The sequence below is a fragment of the Empidonax traillii genome, unplaced genomic scaffold, assembly GCF_003031625.1.
Source record: "Empidonax traillii isolate 1590-97213 ecotype Southwest subspecies unplaced genomic scaffold, ASM303162v1 scaffold533:size792476, whole genome shotgun sequence".
Classification (NCBI taxonomy): Eukaryota; Metazoa; Chordata; class Aves; order Passeriformes; family Tyrannidae; genus Empidonax; species Empidonax traillii.
This window is the reverse complement of record NW_020955726.1, coordinates 129045-147584: the sequence shown is the minus strand read 5'-3', so window position 1 is coordinate 147584 and position 18540 is coordinate 129045. Positions and strand designations below refer to the sequence as shown.

General features: G+C 39.8%; 1 protein-coding gene across 1 annotated transcript in view; it reads right to left on the bottom strand.

The window, feature by feature from the left end:
• Positions 1-10462, bottom strand: part of PTN (pleiotrophin) — a 77373-nt gene extending 66911 nt beyond the window's left edge. Inside the window, exon 1 of the mRNA XM_027897206.1 lies at positions 10171-10462. The gene's annotated coding sequence lies outside the window, so the exon portion shown is untranslated. The remainder of the gene's footprint in view (positions 1-10170) is intronic.
• Between the last annotated feature and the right edge of the window lie 8078 nt (positions 10463-18540).

The window sequence follows — 18540 nt, the reverse complement described above, 5'->3', positions numbered from 1 at the left end:
GCTAAGAACACAGAACAAAGGCTAAATTGTCTTTCCCTACAGAAGTTATGATGTTTAAGATTTTTTTCTTTTTTCTTTCTTTTTTTCTCCTATATAATCAAGAAAGAAAAAGAAAAAAATCCAAAACACTGTGTCTCATGAAGCAGCTGAAAAGGACAAGTACAAGCCTTTGGGAAAAAAATCAAGTCACACTTCCATTTTTATTCAACTCTATAGTTATAGCAATATTAATTGTAAATAAAAATTATGAATTATTACAACTGTTTACAAATATATCATGTAGAAATAATTTTATAACAACTAATTATTACAATTGTTTAAAATGTTCACAAATATCATACTTATATTCTAACTTTCAAACGTATGCTTTGAGGAAAATTTTAAACTGATCAGGAAAGGATAAATTGGAGAAATTGCTCCTCATTCCCCACTGCTTCACACTCTAGCACTCTGTGAGACACCATGATCATAAAAATGCCATAATGAACAGCACCAGCTGGACATCACAGAGCATCATGAAGACCTTACTGTAGCCAACGTGTCTATCTAATATGTAGGCTCGAGTTCTTGTTTCTATTCTCTCAATGCCCATTAAATTCTGCAAGTGTTCAGACACACACTTGAACTGAATTTCACTGACCTGGAACAGAAATCACGGATTCAGTAACTCAAAAATTTCCATTTCAATAAGCCTTAAGTGAAATATTTCAACCTCAATTTTTCTTGACTTAAGACTGATAATTTACACTTCACAGACTTTTCTTGCTTTGGGTTTTTTGTTTGTTGCAGTTTAAATAAGACAAGAAATTCCCACCCACAATTACTCGAGAAATCTCAGTTGGTAAAATCCCAACTACAATTGGAGTCTTGTTGCACATGTTGAAAGTGTCAGTGCATAAAGACATGAACTTGTAATTTATAGTACATGTTGCACAATTGGAAAGTCTAAAGTTATCTGACATATTTTTGCCACACATCCCTACAGTTTTGAAAAGTTTCTCCAAACAGACACTTGCTTTTGGGGGGGGGGGGTGTGTGTGTGTGTGTAAAGGATAATGTCAGGGCAAGGTTTCTACACATCTCTTTTTTTCCTCTATAAAAACACATGCTCGCCATATCCACTCAACCTGCAGTTGTGGTTAGCACAAGAAAGAAGGGTTCTTATTTAAAGGACTTTCAGATATAGTAATAAATAATTCAAACTAAAATGCAGTACATAGCAATTAAATGAACACAGTAGATGCCATAACACACCAACTTTATTTCTTAGTCCTTTTCTGGTGCATAAGTATTCAATCTCCAGCTGTTCTCAAATGTTCCAACCCTTTGGGAAAATTAGCACAGAGATGCTGTATTTGTGCACAGAGAAGCAGCCAAAGAAAGGCCAGGACGGTGTAGCACATTATAATACCAAGTAAGAATAGATGTTTGTAAACAGATGTAAAAGGGATGTTTGTTAACTCAGTTGCAAAATACTAGAAGCATCTATAAATGTTTTTGAAAGCAGCTTCAAAATAACTTTTATAGATCAAAATCACGAGTAACAGCAGGAAGTTCATACACTCTTCCTCACATTCCCATCCCTTTTTGAACTTCAGATTCTTTCCATCATGAAAACATGACTAATTTTGCAGGTAGTAATGGACAGAGAGAGAAAATGTTCCCCCCTCTCCTACGTTTCTCATTTCAGCCAACTTTACAAAACATTTCAGATGTTAAACCCAGAAGATTTCTCCCTCAGAGATAAAAAAAAGGGCTGATTCCAGGGGGAAGATGGCAGCCTCTACCTCTCATCAGGATAAACTCACAATATGAAGCAATCATTCAGGGACATGTTTATGTTGAAGGGTTATGCACAGAACAGACCCTGCCTGGGAAGGGTACAGTTAATAATGTGGACCATCAGAAAGTGGTAGAGAAACCCAGCTCACTATTAGTTTGATTTCTACCAAAAAAAAAAAAAAATTAGTACAAGAGTAGCTCATGCTTAAACAGATTTCCAGAAAAATATCAAGTGAAGCTGTCAAAGGCTCCATGGTAAATGTACTGCTACAAGACTTATCACAAGAGATTTCATCCCCACCTTCTTACAAAGGGCATGGACCTGAACACCTCCTGTGTCAGAAAGTTTTATTTCCAATAATTTTGTTAAACTTATAAATGAAGGCACTGATCAAGAAAAGATTTCACAGGCACTTTTACATTTACAATGTAAAATGTAAATCCCACTGTTCTCAGTGAGGTAACTCAGAACCCATAAAGATGTTCCAACATCACACAAGACATGCAAAGACTATGTCTCAAATTATAAGTGACGGAAAGAAGAGAATGGCACCTCTTAAAACACAGGGACCAATAATCCCAATAACCACTCAGTATTATTGACTCCAAAACACAAACTAAAACACATGTCCCATTTAAAGATATGTTCTTGAGCAAACAAACATGAAGGGAGAGGAGTTTGCCTTTACCTTATCACCCCATAACCACAGTTCTCATGCTATTTTGCAAGCACAGGGAAAACTCGATTCAATGTAGATACCCCTATTTAGGCAGCCCATAATTCCTGCATTCTTTGTAAATCCTCTGCTGGTGCATGGTCTATTTAGGATTAGTAACAGAAAGAAAATGAAAGCAACCTTTAGGCTCCTCTGAACTCTATAGATCTTTGGTCAAACCAGCTAGGGGATCACCACACCATAACCAGCTGCCCCATGAGTTTCTGGTTTGGTTTGGGGTTCTTTTTGTCCTTCTGCTGCATAAATAAGCCTAGAAGAGGAGGAGGCCCACAGCACAGAACAAGTATGCTAATGCCATATCATACCAACTGCCATGCCAACAGCAATCACACACACACGCCCGCTCAAACGCTTCTGCCAAATAATCACTTAAGCAAACATCAACTACAGAGATTAGCAAAAGCGTCTGACAACGCACAAATCGGACAAGAAACACGGGCTGAAGGGACAGCTTAGAAAAGTGGGGATTTAATAAGTGAAATGACATGAAGTTCCTGAATCAAAGCTTGCAGCACTTTTGGAACACTGCTGAAAATCCTATCTGTTGGCCTTAAAGCAAAAGCTAGTAGATTTTTTCCACCCGTCCGTCTTTACTGCATATCAGCTGCAGCCAGACAGGCTTCTAATAAAAGCAAGTGACTCTTGCACAAAGCAAAACATCTTTCTGACCTCTGGGAAGGCAGTAATCCAAGCAAACAACCAGGCAGTCTGGTGGCACAAGCTACTGGGAAGCCAGCAGAGCATCTCAGGGATTTTTTGTCAGCATCAGGAGGAAAGCTAAGCCACTGTCATAGAAGACTGAGTTTCCAGGTGAAACCATCCCAGGTAGAACAAGTTCAAATTATTTTTGTATAGAGGCGGGGCGGCTACTTTTAACATGTAAATTTTATTATTCAAACTAAAGGAACAAAGTGTTTTCCTACTGCAATTAAGGCAGAATATCAGAACAATCTCTTGATTTATCTTTAATTTACTAAAAGATGTTTCACTCCAAAGGCACTTTCAATTAAACAATGAGATTTTACTGCAAGAAGTAAAAGAAGGCTCACAATAATTTACTAGCACTCTAGCTCATCTTATTTGGAAGAATTTGCTACCAGAACAAAGGAGTGGATATTCTTTCTATATCTTAGTGTGAATTCTATAATCCTTATTCTGATTAAGCTCTTGCTGAAACATCAACTTTGCCTAAGTAATTGCTGGAGGATGTGTGCCTGATTTAATATTAATCTCTTCTCAACAGGAAGAATAAGATTTCTAGTGAGCTGAGAATGGTCTCAATATCGAAATGGAAGAAACTTGGTTGTCTGAGAGCAAGTTATGACTTCATAGTGCCGCTGCAGAGACATCACCATATTAGAGATGCCATCTTTCTAGCAAGGCTATTTCTAAGTCCCTTCCTATCTGACTTTCAAAGACAATAGACCTTTCTTAAGAGAGCCATCCTTTACCATCTAACAAAGTGCCTAAAAGGGCATCACAGTAATGTTAAAATGGATATTTTTGAGACAGTGTCGGTCTTTCCACTGTTGCTCACATGCTGTAAACCTTAAAAAAACAAAACAAAACAAACCACAAAGGCCAAACCACCTGTAAAATATCTTTAAATACAAAGATTTTGAGATGACAAATGCTTACACTCGGTATTAAGCACATTTTAGATGCTCCTATCACAGAGGCAAAGATGCTACAGACTGTGAGCCTTCTGTTGTTGGCTACAGATGGGTACATACATTTGCATTACACTACTAAGACTCTTTTGCGCTTTAAGATACATGATGTGTGAGAAGTAGAGCTAAAAAATAAACACACACATAAATGAATCTGTTCTATTAATGATCCAGTCAAAACAAGGAAGCCTTAAATGCAATAGTCATATCATTTTTAGTTGGTTGTAAACTAATGCCACTGTTCACACAGCACTGAGGGGAAAAGAGAAAAAGAAAAAAGAACAAAACAGGTTTTTGTGCCTGATATACACTGGAACTGAATCGGAGAAGTTAATTCAGTTTTTTCTGTTGCCTTCAGTTGGGCAGGGATTCTCTGCTTCCACAAATATCTATATGTTTACTGTTTGTGTCAATGTGCAAGGAATTCCTCCTTTCCCTTATACCCATACAGGGAAATTATCTGGTTTCTGACTTTCTAATCTTTTAAGGCAGCATAAGGCAACAGATAATGCAGTCAGCAAAGTCAGATGGTGAAGACAACAGCAGAGTGATCTATCTGCCTTCACAGGCTCAGAAGATCAAGACCAATTTAGCACTCAAGCCTAAGAAATAGGCTACCTCCACCTCGTTGCCAGTTTCTCTAGTCCTGTGCCTGTTTCCTGTGCCAGCTGGACCAGCCTCCCTCAGACAACTGAGCATCAGCCCAGGTGTGTAGAAGGATGCTTGCAGAAGAAAAGAAGTCTGTCTAGCCTCCTCTTTCCTCCCAGTTGTTCTGTCTGGTTTTACTCCTAAGAGAAGAGCTTTTGTATAGATAGGGAGTAGCTAAAAAAATATTTTTGAAAGACGGCAAAAGTTCTGTTTCATTTAAGTTGATAGCTAGCTTTTTGACCAGTGCCAAATTATAGAATTTCTCATCTTTCTCTTCCCTTCCCACAGGCTTTGACAGTGATATCATCTACAACTAAATAGGGGATGTTTACAAGGTCCAAGCTACACTGCAACTGTGTAGAAACTAATGAGAAAGGAAGATTTTTATAAAAGTCTTGTGAAACATTTAATGATCTCTGAAATAGTGCTGGCAGGCCTCAAAGGAGAAAGGCCTAGTTTAAAATTGAACTTTGCAGTTTACTACATGGCAGTGTACTGGAGCCCCAAGCACTATTTATTTTCAGCGACTATTTTTATCAGAAAGTCCCCATCTCCTGTAATGCTCTTCTGCTCTAAGTCTTTACCCCTCTCTTGCAGCTACCATGCAGTCAGTGGCACTTACTGAGCAGTGTGCTCCTAGGGCCCAAAATAACACATTAATACATTTTTCTTAACTTAATGGAACTGGGTTTTGCCTCAGACATAGTTAGCTCCATTCCTCACCTCCAGAGGTTATCCGCATTGAAACCAGAATGTGCCATTCTGGGAAGGCAAGGAAGGGCAGTGGCTTTTTGGAGTAGAGGGATGGTGAGGGTGAAAAATCCCCTGACTGTATCAGTAATATAGTCAGCTCTTTATTATATTCATATTCTCCCTTCTCATCTCCCTTGAAACTGCCTACAGTGGTCTGCAAGATATCTACAGTTTTTACAAAGCCACTCCCACATACAAGCAAGGAAGGACATTAAAAAAGTTAAAAAATAACAGAACCATCATGGTGCCACTGCAGAAGGTAGAGCCAGATATTTCAAATGGCCCAGTGATTCTACTCCTTGGAATAAAAGAAGGTGAGACATACTGGCCAAGAGAGCATCTAGTTTGGTAAAGTTCTACTGACCCTTTCCATGATGATAAAGTAAATGTAGCTGAAAACATAAACTGAACAACTTTAATACTACCACCTGCAATGGGGCTTTTTAAGTCTTTGAGTGAAAGTATTCACTAGTGAAAAGACTATAGGAACCTGAAGAGTGTCTGAAAAGTATTGCTGAACTTGGCATCACAAAATCAGTTCTTCTGGTAACTCAGAACAACAAAAATTTTAGCCAGCAAATCCCATACGGACTGCCAGTTCTTATTTCATGAGTTGGATCAATCTCACGTTGAAGGTAGTGAGATTAAAGAGTTTTTTCAGCTATAACCACTGCTGTTCAATGTAAACCCAACAGTTTGCAAAGCATATTTAAATTAAAAAAAAAAAAATCCATTGATCTTTTTTTAGTGTCTATTACTGTTGGCATGAATAATAAAAATCAGTACCTTCATATTTAGCAATACACAAAAGATATGTCTTTTCTCACCTAGCTAGCTGCTGCTGTGTCAGTCCACAGAGACACCACCATATCATTTCTTACACAACTATTGTGTTCTGTGAGTTATTGCAGTAAAACAAGAACATCCACATTACAGAAGACATTGTTGGCTCCTTTAATTTAATTTTTCCACAGTGCTTCTGCTAAGAAATTGATGTAAGACAACTGACTCAAATTTTCCCCACCTCTCCTCAAATGCACATTGAACACTTGACAAAGCCTACTTTTTTTATTTTCCTCTGCATGGCTCCATCAGAGAGGACCCTCTGTGCATTCAGAGCAGCACAATAAAGAATGATTTCCAAAGCATTAACTTGGAGCCATTGAGACTTGGATGTTTTTAAAATGATTCTTTTGTTTTCAAAGGATTCTAGACTACCCCAGCTACTCTAGAAGAGAGTCTTTTTCCCCTTTCTCAAAACATCCATTCCTTGAGCCATCCCTGGAGTGCATTGTTGGGGCTGATTCCTTAGTGCACCGAGTTCCATCAGTCAAAGCTCAGCAGATACAAATAATATCAGGATATGGATATAAATTAGTGCGACAGACCCTAAATAGTTTTGACAGGTTTAGTAAGTATATATAGCGACACAGAATGCTATTCCTGCTGTCAGACATCAATATGTAGACAGAAGATTGGGGGCACCATGGAAACTCAACGACATAAGAGTGGTATTGATTGGATAGAAAACGAGACTGCAGTTTAAGCTTAAGGCTGCCAGAGATGCCAAGAATGGAGAATGACCTCCAGCAGTGAATTTTCAGCATAAGCTCCCTGTGAACAAGCCAGTCCAAGAAGGATAAATCAGGGACAAGCTCACCAGGGATATGGCTCAACTGAGTTTCAGCTACCCTAAGCAGATGAGAATCACTCTATGTGTGCACGCGTTACAGTGACCTAGTTCGTTCAAAGACTGCATTTTGAATGGTTTATTATAGAGGCTTGAAACAAAGAGATTTCCTCAATTAAAGTCCTGAAATGCATCCTCTAAATGAAAATGCTTTTGATACACTGATCAGCAAGAGGTTGTAAATATCGAAGCAAAGCGGACATTGTTAAAGACCAATTCCCACAGAAAACGCCACGGTTGGGAATGTAGGTAATGAGGGGGTCTGAACAGAGCAGGAGCAATGAGCCATGCCAGCTCCATCCCTAATGTTCTAGTGTTACACTACAACACTTGTTACACTATAACACTAGATAAATTGTATCTTTCCTGACCAAAAAAAAAAAGAAAAAAAAACACAAAAAACAAAAAACCCAAACGGAAACCAACAAAACAAAACAAAAAAATCCAACCAAAGAAATCCCCCCTCCCCCCCCCAAAAAAAAAACCCAACAAAAAAAAAAAAAAAAAAAGATTACATTTTTAGAGCTCCTGTAAAGCATTATTTTTAACTACTATCTCAACACTCAGAGAGAACCTTTCCCAGAACAATAAAGAAGAAATAGAGGACATGTCAGGGAAGTACCTCGCTGGAGCCATGACTGCTGGAAGTCCACTAAGTAATAATATTCACATTTGTGGCAGAAAATAATCTACACAAAACATCCATCAGTACAGCTGTGTCAGGAATAAGATAAGCCTCCAAAGTGTCCCCAGTGTCAGTATAGGCGTAGAACACAGGCATATGGTACTGGGATAGCAGGGCTGTGTTTTGTAATACTATAGCAAGACAAACCTTCTGCTGGCAAGGGTGTATCAACCACAGGCTGCACCTCAAATAACTCGGGATAGACATCTGGATAACTGCAAAAAGTCTGTTTTTCTTAGGCCACTTCTACACTATAAACAAAGGTTTACCATTTGAAAAGAAAAAAAAAAAAAAATGTTTCTGGCTTCTCTTTTTTCCCACCCAAGAGCTGGCTCAGGAGCTTGCTAAAGTCAGTAAGTTTCTGTCCTTCAATTTCACACAAAGCTTCATGTGTAATAAGTCACTAAAGAGTTTAGCTTAGCCTGAAGACAGGAGGATATTAAACATCTGCTTTTCTTCTCTTTAGGAAAAGTCACTAAATTATGCAGCAGGTTTTTTTGTTGCTGCTTTTTTTGGGTTGGTTTGGGGGTTTGGGGTTTTTTTTTAGTCCAATGAAGTACCCTGTCCATGCACTTCCAAATTTTAATTTCTACAGAAAATTATTAAATTCTGTCACAAATACATAGGTTCTTTTTTTCCCTTTGAACCATTTCTCATGATCAGGAGTTCAGACTTTTTTTTTTTTTTTTTTTTTTTTAATTCCTTTGCAAGGAGGAAAGTGAAATAAACAAAACATAACAAACACACAGAAACATTAAATTTGTTTCGTAATCAGCTCAAGGCCACTGTGCAGACTAGGTAAAAAATAATTATTTCTCCATAAAAACTTTCCTTTCCTATTCTCTTTCTCTCCCCTTCTTCTCCCTAGTACAGTTAGTTACATACTCAGTCTACTATTGCTTGCTAAAAGAGTTGAGCTTTGCTCAAAAAGCTCAAAAAATATCAATACCCAAAGGCAAAACAAGGAAAGGGCAGAGAACTCAAGACTTGGTGGCCACAGGTAAAGCTTTTCTCTATGGTAATACAAGTAATGTAAAGCATAGGATCTAATTAAAATACCTACCACTATCCATAGATGCAGGGCTATCTCACAAAGAAAGATTTAACACCTTGCAAACACAGTGTTCTCAAGAACCAACTAGTCTCTAAGATTTACACTCTAGAAGCCAAATTCCATGTGTATCTCCAAGCTAAAGCACAGCAGACATTCACCAAAAGCCACTTGCAGTGGGGAAAAGAAAGATGTACGAGAGCCAGCAGGAAGATGTAAAAGGAGCAGATAAGCTCTCAAAGGACGAAGACTACATTTCCCCTATGTAAAGTTCTACTTTTAAAAAGGAGGGAATGAAGGAGGGTAAGGAGCTAGAAGCACCAGTGTTGGAGACCACTGTAGATTTGCAGAATAACATATATGCTCAACAAAGAGGCAACTGTGTTTTCACCATTGTTAACTCAGACTTTCGCCCAACCCATCCCTCTGGAGGAAGCAGAAGACACAAACTAACGACGGCACTTTGAAATAGATCTATCAGCACTTGCTAGATTCAGTTGCTCCACCAGAAGTAAATAGGGATAAGAAGGCAAAGTCCCAAGAAAAATATCAGTTGCAGTGCTCGATCTGAAGGTACAATTTAAACTCATTATCCCGAGTCTCAGCCGGGACATTCCCGGCACACGGTAACTGGGACCCCCACGGGGTTTGCCGCTCCAGGGTCACTCTACTGACCTTTTGTCTTTTCTAAACGGACCCGTCCGACGACTCCTGCCTCCCTTTCCCTCTGGGTCACGTCACCCACCGCCACCTCTCTCCCTCTCGCCCTGCCTTGGCATTTAAGCGCTCCCACGTACTGACCCGCTGCCGCCTCCCCACCACGGCACAGCGCGGTCCCGTGCCTGGGGTGCTCCCGGACACCTCCAGACCTCCCACCTCGGCTGCCCCTCGGGCAGATGCCTCCGGGGTACCAGGTGCCCCCCACCACCCCGCTGGGTCCAGGCTCCCACCCAGCCCCACCGCCCCTCTGTCCGGTCACCCTCTGCGGATCCCCGCTGGAGTAAATGCCCTGGAGCCAAGACAGGGAAGGGGAAAATGCTTCCTACACTGCCCCCGGGGGAGTGAGCGCTATCAGACCCCGGGAGATCTTCTGGGGGTAACATCCCTCGGGCAGATCCCAGGAGTCCCCGCTGCCGCAGCCGCCTCGGACTTACTTCGGGCGTCAAAAAGCTCCTCTCCCGCAGCTGAAAGGGGCGAGCAGCGACAGTCCCCGGTGACCAGCGGCTGGTGCGGCCCCCGCGCGTCCCTTCGCTTCCCCAAGGAGGGGTTCACCGGCTGCCGCTCCTCTCCACCCGCGCCCCGTCTCTCTCTCCCGGCGGAGGTTTCTCGCCGAGATTTTTATACTGGAGGCAGGGAACCTGATCCGCTCTTTGACTCGGCGGAGCCCGGGCTGCGGCGAGGCGGCGAGAGGAGGGAGGCAGGCGGGTGCCGGGGCAGAGCGAGCGGCCGCGCTGCCCCCTCGTGTGATGCGGAGGGGGCGCGCCCGCCGGGCGGGTCACCCGCGGGGCAGCCTCGCCCCCGCCGGCGGGGCTGGGCGGGTGCAGGGGTGGGCAGGGGGAGGGACGGGGCCGCTCCACTCCGCTCTACCGGGGCTCGGCGGGAGCTCCCCCCGCTCCCCCCGCCGGGGGAGCGCACCGGGGGACAGCCCGGCGGGGCGGCGCAGCGCGGCAGCGGGGCTGGCCAGAGAGCCCCTGCCGGGATCGTCAGCTTTCCCTCCTCTTCCTCGCGGTACCCAGCGAGAGGGGGAGCCGAGGGCTGGGAGGTGCACCTCATGGTACCCCACCCTCGGCCGGTGCTGGGGCTCGTCGGGGCTTCAGCTGCTTTTGCAGGTACAAACATCCAAAGCAGCTTTTGCCCGGATCGTCTTTGCCTGTCAGAGTTTGGGGAGCTTTAACTTTAGCCTCGCTGACTTCGAGCTTACCATTTTGACCGGGGCGGTGTTGGATTGGAAATGCTGTTGGGGAATGCAAAACAAGTAAGAAAAAAACAACCAAAAGAAACAAAAGCAAACAAAAAAAACCAAACAAAACCCCAAACAAAATCAAAAAAAAAAAAAAAAAACACCAATAATAATAATTAAAAAAAAATATTCACCAAACTGAGCCCCCACCCCTAGGTTTTAATTTCAACGTGACCTGAAAGCGGTATGAGAACAACCTTTGTCATGGCATTTCAACACTTCTGGTTGTAGCAGTTGCTGGAGTTGTATCAAGGCTTTCATTTAGGAGTAGACTTTTCCAACTTTAAGGTTCATTACATCCATTGAATAAGAGTGTTCCCCAATCCACAGCCTAATTTAAAACTAAGTGGACTTGTTCCAAACTCCAGGCAATTTCTGTGTAATTCCCTTTCCCCAGAGCAAGTCTCTGCCTTCACTTGAAAGACTGGGTCCATTCACTGCTTAAGTCTCAGCTGGGTTTGCAGCTTGCAGCTCCTGCTCCAGGTTTGCACAGAAATCCAGTTCAGATTCCTCTCCTGTTTCCGGAGGAATGAGCTAAAAAAGTAATTTGTCTGGCACCATACACATTGCATCATCTAACACCTACCATCTGTGACAATGAAAAGCACTGTACAGCTAGTCCCAGCGCGGGCAATTGCACTCACCTGGAGTCCTTCTTAGTAAAGTAAACTACTCCATTCTATCCACACCTTGGCATCTTCTTTTCATCACAGAGTTATGTGTTCAGTCCTGGCATGGCTGTTCAGGATTTGCACCACCAGCAGGTTTAATGACAGTGATGTAATTTAAAAAAACAATTTTGATTTGCAGTGTAAAGTGATGTCTTGAGATGGAGAGAATATTCTTTCTAGCAGCTGGATAAGTGGAAATGAGTACTCAGTAGTATTCATGTTTCAGACCATGCAAGACTGAATGAAAGCCAGTTTGCACCTTTCTGAGGGCTTCTCAGTGAAATCCTGACATCATAGTGCTAAGCATGACAAACATCTAAAGAAAGAAACTTTCCATCAAAAAACACTTGGTAGTTGTTGACACTTTTCAGACCCAGAAATTCTTCATACAACCACAATAGCACATTTCAGGTGATCAATCCTGTCTTAGTAACAAAATAGGAAAAAGGACAAGGGCTGTAAGTTCACCTTGATTGAAACCAAAAAAGATTTCATCAAAGTAGATCACGAGATTTCTTACTTTCCTTACAGAAATCTGAGTCTTAGCAAAAACACTGGAAACAACATTTTCATAAAACAGTGGAAGCAAGGATGTGCATGATGTTAAAATCCTCATTTTGGCCACTCAATTTTAGAGGCAATGCCAACAGATAATCTTTGACCAAATTTAGCCATAGGTTTTCTCCATATCCAGTTTTTTATAGCTCAGAAATTATTCTCTTGAAACTGAGTTTACATGCACAGAAACTAGTTTTGTGTGATACAACTTGGGTTTTGGCTCAGAATCTCCAAAATAAAACTGCAGACAAGGTTAGCAGAGCTTCTCAAAGGATATATTATGGTCTGGACTATGACTGAAAAAGAGAGTACTTTGGTTTTTGATTGTCAAAAAGTAAATGTGTTTTAATGTACATATTATTTGTCTCAAAGGCACCTTGAGGCTTAATTGAGATTTCCTTTCCAATAAGCACTGTAAAATACAGAAAAATATTCTTTTCCCCAAATTGCCCACTGTGTTGGATACCTTTGATATTAATGGAGTATAACACCTAAATTTCTTGACTGAAGTTTTGCTATTGAGATACTCATAAAGACACAGTAGTTGAGACAGTTAGTGAACATAGCAATCTTGACTACCAATATAACTTATTTACCAATGTAACTTCTTTTGCCAATAAAAAGTCATCATATGCTAATCACAGCCTTAAAGGTGTCTATGGTGCTGGCTCCTAGTGGGAAAGACCAGGACAGTGGAAAAAAGGGATGGATGTAAGATAAGCTATGACCATTTACTTCTGCAGGGATATTTTTATTATTAAAAGAATGGTAAAGCTGCAGAATCTTATCTCCAGATCTTCTCTGCTGTTTTGTCTCTCTTGACTTCTCCCCCCCCCACCCCCAGGCCCCCTGACAATTACGTGTTTGCTACATGTTCTCTGGAACTAGCCAACATATCCAGTGACATATAGAAAAAGCCTTATTGAAAAAATACTTTTTGACTACTACTTTTCTATTCGGAACACAAAGGTAACATAGAAAGGAGAATTTGCTTGCAGATTGTCAGGGATACTTACCTTTAAACTCCTTGACGTTTATTTACAGCTGCTGGTTCAACCCTGATCAAAAAAAACAGAGGTGAGGAATGGACTGGAAGCTGTAGAAGTCCAGTTTCTGTCTTCACGTGTGTTCTTTGCCACCCAAAGCAAAAACTGGAAACCTAAATGAGAAAGACAGGGCTGAACTATCTCTTAAAAAGGAGAATTGAAGGTTAGAGCCATAAGAAGATATAAGAGGACTTTTGATTGATGCCACGTGCAAATGGTCTCATAAACAACCCAAAAGTATTAGATCCTAATTAGAATCCCCATTCAATCAGTAAAAGTTTAAGACCATTTTGGGGAAAGGAGCTCTCAGCTTTAGATACAATTTTTGCCAAAATGCAGAAAGCCCACATAATAAATTCCCTTTCTATTAGGTGGATTTTTTTTCCTTTGAAAAAGTGTAAAAACCGAATTTTCTCTTTGAAGATGGGCCTTTTTGTAACTGTTAGGTAATCACTTCACCAGCCACCTGAAGGAGATTACTTAGAGCTTATTACAGGAGTATTTCCAAAGATGCCTTCAAAAAATTTTGACTCTAAAGCTCAGAAAGTCGGAGGACAAGGCTTTATGACATTTTCTTGCAAGAAGAGCTAGACACTGTTTTTGGTCCCACTGCTGAGTATAATGAGGCTGTACTTTTCAAAAAGTAAACACTCCTTGCACATCAGTTAGGCCAGCTGGAGCTGAGCTTTCTTTATTTGTTTGTTACACTGTAAATATCAATTTCTTTCCCTGCCTTTCCTCTCCATCAGCAACAGCAGCTCTAGGAAAATGTAACATGATTCCAGGAAAGCAAAGAAGAGAACTGGACAATAGTTTAAAGGTGTTTTCACCTTTTGCTCCATTGTTGTTCCTGAGCTATTGAGCTGCCAAACCCTGGCAGCTGAGTGCCCTGCATACCCACGCCTGCGCTAAGATCAGATTTCCATTAGTGATACTGAATTATTTAGTGAATGCTTTGAAGATTGAAATCAACTACTTCTGAGCTGTGTACCTTCTCACTCCATCTTTCATTTCAAGTCTGCACAATATCATCACAGAGACTATCAATCTTATAATTAGAATAAAAAATCTGTGCAGTTCCAAAATAATAATTCGTACCTCACTCTCTAGTATAAAAAAAAAAAAAAATCATCACATTTTCTAGATGCACGTGTGCACGTGGAAGGCAGCAAACAGAGACCATGAACCCAGAAGAGTTATTCATTCAAGCACATATGCTAAAAACTTAAGATATTTGAAAACAAAGTCAGTGTCCCAGAACTCAAGCTTCAATCACCAAACCACGAATACATATTGTAACTTCACACATTTGACTGACTCTATTTTCTACAAGGGGATTAAAGCTCTTCTGCTAAAAATTATTCATGTGCATACATCTGCATGTTGCAGTTGGAAATCCACAAATATAATGTGACACAGCAGGCTTTTCCAGATCCCCGGCATTGAAAAGACAGCTCGTCATATGTTGGCTTCTCTCGCTATTTTCTTCTTTTGTGCTGGCAATCCTGAGAATGGAAGTCCAACATATCCAGGATTTGAAGTCTATTACATTAAAATAAAATAGCTATGATAAAAAATTTGCTGCTTTGAGTACATTATCACTTTTTTTCCTATATAAACACATTCATTTTACTCTAGTTTTACAGTTTAGGGAGAGGTATAACTAAAAACAAAATGGCACTTATTATGAAGGGCTGAGCAGTAGCTACTATTTCTGTTCTATTTTCTGGGGTTTTGTCACAATGCATTTCTGTGGAAAAAATCAAAGCAAAATGCAGAAACAAAATGTTCTTGCATTGAAAAAGAATCAATAAAATTGACTTGTTTGTTTGTTTGTTTCAAACTTATGGCAGAAAATTACTGAAAAAATAGAATGCAAATTTCCTTTTCAATTTTTCTCAGGAAGAACATGATTTGCTAATACCTATTTTTTGAAAGGCACTACACATGCATACCTAACTACTCTATAAAAGGACTGGCTCTAGAGGTAGAGAAGATAGTACTTATAATCCCACTGAATCAGTCCTTGATACTTCATTAAGACAATCAGCCAGTATCAGACATAGCACTAAATGGCTTTCCCCTAGGCACTGAACTGAAATGGTCAATTTTACTCTCAGTGGCAAGCCAGTGATAACAAATTAGAGGCGCTAACTATATAGTGGGCAAGTGATTAGAAAATTAAAAGCATTCTGATCCTTTGCCTATGAGCTGAATCATGACACACAACCATTTTCCAGTTAAAGCAAAACTATGGTAACCATATTTTGAAATACATAATCACTACCTTCACTCTAATGATGCTTATATAATTAAAGAAATATTTCTTAATATATTCCCCTGAATTGGCAATATTGTGGGGAGCAACCATTACAGCACCCTCTGCATCCACAGTATGATGCAACTAGCACAACTTTGAGCTGGATGTATGAACAAAGAAGAAATTTCACTTATCAAAATGTTCTCTAACCTTCTAAATGGATTTGTTCGTCAATTTGGAAAGAGTTCACGTGTCTAATTATAACAATGCTAAACTACACATTTAAAGAGAAATACAAGTGATTGTGACAATTTTTCCTCGTGCAATCAAATGATGAGATGTTCTCTTTCAGAGTAACTGCAGAATAGACAGCTAAATCCTTGATTATGAGTTTTAGTGAAATCACAGCAATAGAAGGAACACTGAGAATATAATATTAACAAGTCCTTATCAAACATGCTCAGAAATAACATTACTGTGAGTTCTTTATAGCTGTTCTTTCCAAGACTTTGGTGGCTTAGCCTCAGTTCACAGCTGAGCTCACCAGCTTTCAGTGGTTACAGTGCAGGCTTGCGTCTACTAAGGGAGGGTTTTTTTGCTTGACTTTAGCTAGTAGCAGTCACGGTAGTAAAGGCAACCATACACTGAGACTGACAGTTGTGGCAGCAACAGTAACTCATCCATAAAGTAAGACATAATAAAATTCAGGCCCTAAAATGGTTGCTTCTGATGGTGATGGGGTTGCAAAGCACTGTAGGTGATGGCTAGCTAGCTAGATATTTTCTCAAGAAAATGAAATAAGTGAAAGTGTATTAAGGTTATGTAGTACCCTTTCCCTGCTACCATTTTTTAGAAACAACTATGGCAAAGGGGAAATTTAGTAGATATATAATGTATATATAGACACACAGACATAATGAGAAAACAACATAAAAGGTCTGTTGTTTGAAACATAGGAACTGGAAGGCGAACAGTTATAACCTGCGCATGCGCAGTACGTCATTAGTTAATGTAATGGCCATGATTTTTTTTCCCCCCGTAAGAACAAAATTAGGTACATCTGTTCTTAACTTACTGCAATTGCTTGCTTGAGATTTGAACCAGTTGCATGGCCCTCATAAAGCACAATACATCTTTGATGGAAACTCCTGTGGGATGCTGTTGGCTTCAACGTCAGCTTGATCTAGGTTTTCATGCTCAGGAGTTTAACAAAACATGGCATCATCATTCACAGACCTAGACCTGGACTGGCTGTTATTAAAAAAAATGAGCACATTAAACCCTTTAACATCCACATTAAAAATTTCATGCTGATATTGAATTATGGGGATTACTATGGGCAACGCTAACACTTCTTGCTAAATGATGTCAGTTTTTCCCCAAAGACCTAGTTCCCAGTATTATGTGATTGCATTAGACACGCAGTTTTCAAAAGTAAAAAATGGACGTACAAACAATGGGGAGAAAGTCCTGATTCTTCCAGCCATTCTTTTTGGAAAAAGGTAAGAATATAAATGCTAAAAGATTGTAAAAAAAAAAAAAAATCCAGAGTAAATATAAATGTTCATATTATGTTTTAAACTGTGTATCATAATTTTTATATATTATAACAAATATAAATGTTTAACATTTGGAGCCTCTCTTGAGGTTTGTTTTTTTTTTTTTTCCCCTTCACGTTTTTAATTCTTGGAACTGTCAACATATTGAGAAAGATTCAGGAAAATAATTACACTTACATTACATGTTGCTCTTCTTTTTTTTTCCTCTAGTACATTCTTCACTTCAGGGGTTCCTTTGCACATCAGGAATTTGAAGGCAGTAGAACACAGGCAGAATTCCCAGGTAGAATAAATTCCGACTTCACCTAAATCCTAATTTTAGGCTCATTTTGACAAAATTACTACAGCTGTTGCTGGTAATGATTTTTCCCTCACCATTCATTTTTAAAGTGAAATTATGGAGATTTTAAAAGGAGTTGGGTCTGAGTAAAGATACTTAGTTCTACTTTGAGGAGCAGGAGCAAACAGTGTGCCTCTGTAGAATACACAGCTCTTCTGGTCATTATCGGCTTATTATTTCCACAGAGAAATGGATAGGAATATCCTCTGTCTTCTGAAATCAATCAGGAACTCTTTTGAAGATCCTATGATCTTGTAGTATTATAAACGCAATGCTAAAAAAAAAAAAAAAAGACCTTAGCTAAGGTCCCTTTTGTCCTAATTTTAGAATTAATGCTAATTAATATGTGCCATTATTGATGATATTATTTAACAAGCTTGCAGAACCTAAGAGGATATATAGACATATATCACTAGCAATATTCATACTCTTTCAATTTGCTTTTCAACACTACAAGAGATGCTTCAGAATTGTTTTTGCCTCCCCAGGCTATTCTTTTTCCAATTATTCCACGGAAACACTAAGATATTGCAAAGTAGACCTTTCCAAACAGTTAGATTAAGTTGTCTCCCTCTTCAGCATTTGTCCCTCTCTCTTTAAGTAACCTACATCCTTCTCTTTGTCTAAATGATGCTAATATAAGATCTGATTAGGACAGCATAAATAATACATATCTAGAAATTGCACCATTGTCAAGGAGTTGAAAGCAGAAACACCACCAGATTTGTGTTAGGAACCACTGTTAACTGCCTGAGGGCAGTATGATATTTAGTGAAATATTCACAATATTTAACAAAAATGCTCATTCTCCTGGTATAATTTGCCTACTTATGTTTCTTTCCTGATATATTTTCAGGAGGTAGAAAACATGAGAGTTTAACAAGGAGTTTGTATGAGTCTGTGAACCTGTATCACTGTTGTCTGAACTCTTTCTTTAGTGATATGTTTTAGATTTTGATTAAACTTTTTCCCTTTTTTTTTTTTTTTTTTTTTTTTGTGTGTGTGTGTGTGTGTGACATCTGTTTTGTTTCAGCTGTCTGGGATAGGAAATGAGGAGCACTTTCATAGCTGCACTGCCTGTCTTTACTCTAGCATCTACAGGTACCATTAATTTTCCAGATGAATTATTG